This window comes from Echinops telfairi, unplaced genomic scaffold (assembly GCF_000313985.2).
Source record: "Echinops telfairi isolate 266 unplaced genomic scaffold, ASM31398v2 ScPeMD7_7469;HRSCAF=8507_0, whole genome shotgun sequence".
Lineage (NCBI taxonomy): Eukaryota > Metazoa > Chordata > Mammalia > Afrosoricida > Tenrecidae > Echinops > Echinops telfairi.
The window spans coordinates 32,289,574-32,296,676 of NW_022111372.1; positions in this window are offsets into that span (position 1 = coordinate 32,289,574).

Sequence of the window (7,103 nt, forward strand, 5' to 3'; positions counted from 1 at the left end):
CAAATAGCAACTGGAAACACAGGGAATCCAGGACAGATGACTCCTTCAGGACCAGTGGTGAGAGTGGCGATGCCTGGAGGATGGAGGGAATGTGGCGTAGGAAGGGGGAACCAATGACAAGAATCTACGTATAGCCCCCTCCATGGGGGATGGACAGCAGAGAAGAGGGTGGGGGGAGATGTTGGACAGTGTAACATATGACAAAACAATAATAATTTATGAATTATGAAGGGCTCATGAAGGAGAGCGGAGTGGGGAGGGAGGGGGAAAATGAGCAGCCGATATTAAGGGCTAAAGTAGAAGGCAAATGTTTTGAAAATGATGAGGGCAACAAATGTACATATGTGCTTGACACAATGGATATATGTATGGATTGTGATAAGAATTGTACAAGCCCCCAATAAAATGATTTAAAAAAAAAAGAACAAAGTATTCTTGCATTGAGGGAGTACTTGAGTGGAGGCCCAATGTCCATCTGCTACCTTAATACTAAACCTATAAATATATGCACATCGATCTATTTCCCCATCATCATATATATATTTACATATGTACAAGCCTACATTTAGACTTCTATAAATGCTCTTTACCTCCTAGTTCTTTCCTCTATTTCCTTTTACTTTCCTCTTGTCCCACTATCATGCTCAGCCTTTATTTGGGTTCCAATTAATTCCTCTCCGTTACATTATATGTGGTGCATTATTAGAAAATCTAGGCCTTGCTGTAGTCACCTAAAGTTCATATTAATTAATTAACACATTCAATGAAAGAACACTTGGTGTCTGCCAGACACTGTACTAGACCCTGGGGTTATTAAGACGGCATATTTCTTCCTTAATGGAGCATAAAATAAGCAAAGTTAGTAATTAATCATGCAATTAATTGCTAGCACATAAGCTTTGGGTGTATAAAATTTATGGTAGTACATAGTTGACTTATTTCAGCTACATTTATATTTTGGGCAATGAGGACTTATAAAATGATGGTTTCCATTTTATTACATTTGAAACGTAATTTTACTGTCCCTATTATTATGGCATTTATAGTACCTTGTTTTTATATATGATGCAGGACTGCATCCCACAATTAAAAACCCATTCCAATGGGAAAATAGGATTTACTTTTTCATATGTTTTCCTGGAATGTACCATGGTTTTCTGTAAGAATAATCAACTTTCATATTGTGGACATCTAATTACAGAAGCAGAAAAAAGAATGTTCACGATTAAGGTCTGAATTCTATTAAGGAATTAATTTTGTTCCCCTCAAATATGTTGTAAATCCTAATGTTCATGTTAGTGATTATGTCGATATGGCAAAATTAATGTAGGTTGTTGTGTTAGACAGGTTTCTCTAGAGAGATAAAAACAAATTGCTGATAATTTAGTATATTTATTTATAAAGATAATTAGATATAACAAGAAATGAACTGTTAAATCATATACAGATAAATATATAATACAAGAAATAAACAGTTAAATTATAAAGCACTACAAATGGCTCAATGCAACTCACTCCCGTGAGAGAGAGTTGTGAGAGACTAGCAGTCCTTCAAGTCTAGTCTGCTGCCAGATCTTCCTCTATTTATAGCGAGAGGTAGGCTATGTCAGCACAGTAGCCAATCACAAGACAGGTCACCAACTGCCAGCCAGGTCACCAACTGCCAGTCCCCAGCTCCAGAGATGTCTTAAAGGGACCTCAACTTACAGTGACACAGTCCACAGGCTAGGTGTCCCACAGGTAGTGTAGCCTTTAAATTGAGGCACAGAACAAGCAAAGCAGCAGCACACTGGTCTGATGATCAAAGAGTGAGAGACAAAGGCGAGGCTCACCAAGGCATTTATCTCTCTGCCCTTCAGTTAATCCCAGTTGTGTTTATTGGCCAGGCTGGCACAATAAACTATCTCCGATGTGTATTGAGTCAATCTCCAGCTAGAAGATTAAATATCTTTGTGAGCAGAGATGGAGAAGATTGATGCCAAGTCACATGGAGCTCTCCAAGAAGCCAGGAGAAAAAAGCTGAAGACACAAGGACCTTCCCTCAGAGCTGAGAGAAGGCAAGCCTGCTCTTAGATCTGACACCCTGAATTCGGACTTCTATCCTCCTAAATGATGAGAAAATAAACTTTGTTTATCAAAGTCATCCACTTTTGGTATTTCTGTTAATACTAGCTTAACTAATACAGCATCTGAATCATGTTAAATACTAGACTGATTTATCTCCAACCCTGTTTTTGAAACAAAAGCAGATATAAAAAAACAAAAACCAAACCTATGCTAAAATGATTTAACATGAATTAGTATTTGTCATTCTTTATCAAATGTCCCTAAGATGTATGAAGAACAATTGTGTCCTCTGAGAGGAGGGTTCTTCACACCATAGAATTTGAGGTTTGCAGGTTTTTTTTAGTTTTATGTCTTGATCTTTTTTAAAAGGGAAAAAAATCGAGATAAAATTATTAAAGAAAGTGTTCATTATACCTGGATAAAATTATAAAATGTTAGGGTCTCATAAATTAACATGTTCAGGAGAATGTTAAAAATTTTGAACCAGGATTGCCTTAAGTTTTTTAGCATATGTGCTACTGAAGTGCGCATGGCCTTAAGTTATATTTATTTGCATTATTGAGGGTTACTGGAATGGTAAGGTGGGTGGATGGGAGGCAGGGGCATTGCTTTCTAGATAGCAGGCACTTGTTTTTGGTGATGGCAAAGTTAATGCTTAATATGGGTGAAGTCTGTACAACTTGAGCAAGACATATGAAGCCCTAAATAGTATGAAGGCACTAAGAATGAGGGACAAGGTCAGTAAATGTTTTAACATACACCATTTTGCAATGACAGCCACAACAACCAAAAAATGAGTTGGATTATAAAGGTAAGTGTGTGTAAGTATGTTTATGCATGTTTGTGTGAACTTTATATGCATATATGTAATAAAGCACATGAGGGACACAGTTATGAGGATTTTTTAGAAGTATCTTAACACCTTGGGGGATTGGTTTACTGGGTTCAAAGGCTTAGGACCATAGTATTGTGGGACAACTTACTCAATTGGCAAAACAGCTCATAAAGATAGTGTTCTGCATCTCAGTTTGCTGAGTAATGCTTGGGGAAAACAACTCTTGGTCTCTAGAAACTCAAGGAAGAAACTTGTCTACAAGACTCACAGTCCACCATAACCATGGCCTCTTCTAGCCGGAGACCAGAAGTAGAACCAAATTTTCACATATAATGCACCCACACAAATAACAAACACATGCAAATGAAATATGAGAGGGTTGTGCACTTCACAATGGCCATTATACAATGGGTGTTAGTTGTATAAAAATGAAGTAGATGGTGTCCAGCTACTACTAATTACCATTTGACCCAGACAGAAAGGGAGACAAATGGTCCTAGAAAGAATGGAAGGAAAATGTAGAACAAATTTCAAATTCCTAAAAAAGGCAAGAACTCCCAGACCAACAGGCACCAAAGAAATGCTTGGAAAATATTTTTCCCCAGAGTCATCTTTCAATCAAATACCCGATTGGCTCATAAATGACACAACACCATGTCAGTAACGTGCTCCCTTAAATAATTAACTATGAGACCAACTGGTCAACATGTATCTAACAACAAAGATGAGAAGGCATGGATGGACAGACGGGATAGCTAAATCAATGGAAACAGAACAAACACAATGGAAAAATAAGAATGCTGACACACTGTAAAAATTACAACCAACGTTATCGTACAATTTATAGAAAGATTGTTAAACAGGCACCTAATCAGCTGTGTAAACTTTCATTTAAAACATAATAAATTACTTTAAAAAGACAAAGTGAATCCGCTATTGGCAGTTGATCAGGAAATTCTTGGTACAGTTCTCAAGCAATCATGCTGAAATATGATTTGAAGGGGCCAAAACAGAGCAGAGCCTCTCAAATCTTTTTGTAGGGAGAGCAAAATATTCTGTGGTGACCCTATTATTCTTTTTTCCAGTGGAAAGTTTAATACAAATATTGAAAGCTTTTGGAATTATATGTTGCTTCCCTGTAAGGACTCCTGGTGGCGTGGTAGTTACTACACACTGGGCGGTAACAAGGTCAGTAGCTTGAAACCACCCGCCACTTTGTGGGCGCAAGAGGCTTTCTACACCAATAAACAATTAGTCTCAGAAACCCACAGGGGCAGTTCTACTCCATCCTACAGGGTCATCATGAGTCAGAAGAGACTCCATGGCAGTCAGTTTGTAAACAGCACCAAGGGATTTGTTTTGATTTTTTCATGAAGACCCCCTTCTGCTATGGGTAGGCACTCGACCTTATTGTATTTATTTAAACAGTTTTATTGGCACACAATCCACATATCATACAATTCAATAGTTCAAATTTATCAAGAAGAGTTGTACAACATCTATCAATTTTAGCATATTTTTCTTGTACTTATTGTTATTAGCTCCCCAATTTCCTCCAACTTCCCCTTGCCATACCCACAAGAAACCAATAATCCAATTACTTTTCTCTATAGATTCACCCATCGTGGATTACATATCTATACTGAAAACATACAAAAACAAAAGTCTAAGAAACAAAAAAGCTAACAAAAGAAAAATCTTAATAGAAAGCAGAAAACATTAAAAACTAGAAAAATGTTAAAATAGTCAAAAGGGAGATCAAATGATAAAGTGTTAAAAAAATTTTTAAATCAATTTATTGGGGCTCTTACAATTCATCACAATACATAGATCAATTGTGTAAAGCACACCTATACATTTGTTGCTCTCATTATTCCCAAGATTCGCTTTCCTCTTGGGTTCCCGGAATCAGCTCATTTTTCTTTTAAAGTGTTAAATTTTAATGAAGCTACATCTACTATAATCCTCTTTCCAATGCATTTGGCATGATAGCAAGACTATTTATAACCTTGGTCTATGGTTTGAAGGGCTTCACTGGAAGCTTAATACTTCACTTTTTTTTTAAACTGAAGCAACTTTTAAGTGGGTTAAAAGGGAGATCAAATAAGATAGTACATTTAACTATATCTACTATTACCATCTCTATAATGCTGTCTGATAACAAAGCTATTCACATCCTTAGACAATGGTCACAGGGAATTCACTAGATACTTAATCTTTGTGTGAATTCTGCAAAATAATTTTGGGTTTTCACTGGCATGAATAGCCTTCTGCAAACCAGGTGTTCACAGTTTAAGTTCTGATACCATTCCCTCTTTTGGATTTGGACATATATGGTTAGTATATGTCTTTGGTTCACTTTAGAGATACCATTATTTTATGATACAGATTATCCACCTGGGGCATAAGATAATTTTATTGTTAGTGTTATTTTAACCAATGATACAGAATTTAAAACACTTTTGGAAAAGGAAATTATACATGCATAGGCTGACTTTTCAGACCAAAATAAATGAACAGTTGACTTATAAAGATTAAATACTTAAGGCAATGGGCACTATTTACATGAATAATGCAGGGTTAGTGATACGACAAAACTTTCAATAACACGCCAAGTCATTTGACAAAAATGCTATTATATGGAAAACAAATATGGGGCAATGGTACAGGACCTGAAAAAGCACTTCCTGTATCAGAAATTGAGATATAGAACTACCCTCATTAAAATAGCTAGATAGCAGTGCTTGAAAAGGCAGACCATGAAATCAAGCAATCAGAAACAGCAACAATTAAAAACAAAGAAGAAAGAAACAGCAACAAATCGTTCGAAGAACTAGTTGAAGACAAAGGTAATGGCAAGTAAGTCAAATGATGGTGGCAGGCAGAAAGATCAAAAGTGACGCTTTACAATATTCCTTAAACCATAATAACTTCTGGATGGGTGAAAATGTAAGTCTTGGGAAAGAAACATGAAATCTGACATGGTTTAAAACTCAGAAACCATAAAAGAAACAAACAGTGAAAACATATGCATAAAAATGTAAAACTGTGTAACAAAGGAATTTGTACAGTTGAAAGCAATGCTATAAACTGGGGAAACTACTTTTGATATTTTGATGGCAGAGAGCCATGTGGCCTTTGCTTTTGGTTCTTTCAAGTTGTACAATACCTGAGCTAATGAATAGGGTGCTGCTCAGACCAAATAGGTCAGCTTGGGGACCTGATGCTATGGCTGTGCGATGAGACCAATGGAGGCCTTAAAACAGCGTTCTCAACCTGTGGATCATTACCCCTCTAGGGGTCAAACAACCCTTTCGCAGGGGCCGCCTAAGAGCACTGGAAAATACTTATTTCCGATGGGTCTTAAGAACGGAGACCCCGCTCCTCTATCGTCTCCAGGTGGGTCTGCCCACATGCAGACATGTTGATCTGGTGAGAAAGAAGCTATCTCAACCTTTTCACTAATGTTGGTTGCTTACACATACTGTTGCAAAATGTAGCAATGTAGTTTGCTGTTGTTATAGTAAGACTTTTCCCCATGCTACAAGACAAAATTTCATTTATTTGTAATTAGAAATAAACATTTCACAATATATAATTACATACTGTTTTTGTGATTAATCACTATATTTTATGTTCAATTTGTAACACTGAAAATACATCCTGCATATCAGATATTTACATGATGATTCATAACAGTAGCAAAATTAGTTATGAAGTAGCCACGAAAATAATTTTATGGTTGGGGTTCACCACAACACGAGGAACTGTATTAAAGGGTTGCGGCATTAGGAAGGTTGAGAACCACTGCCTTAAAAGATGGAGGCTCAAGGAGCTTCCTGGTTGATATGAGCAAAACAATTGCTCTTGGGAGAGTAGTGTATGACCCCTTGGAACACCCTTTTTTCCCATTGAAGTTGTATTGCAACTGCTATAGAAAACATGGTACTTCTTGTGAACTTCCTAAGTCATCCTAGTGAATTGCAGGACCCAGAGGAGGATGAACTGGCTGATCTGAGGGTAGTCGTGTGGACTGGTGAGGGGATAGAGACCCACTCCAAATCTGAGGCCGGCTGGTGTGGAGGGACTCATAGATGTTTTGACCTCATGGTTGGTACCAGTTGACCTAAACACAGGTGGTTAAGAATGAGAGCGAGAAGAGCTTTGTAGGCAGATGAGTTCTGAACTGAACAGGGAAAGA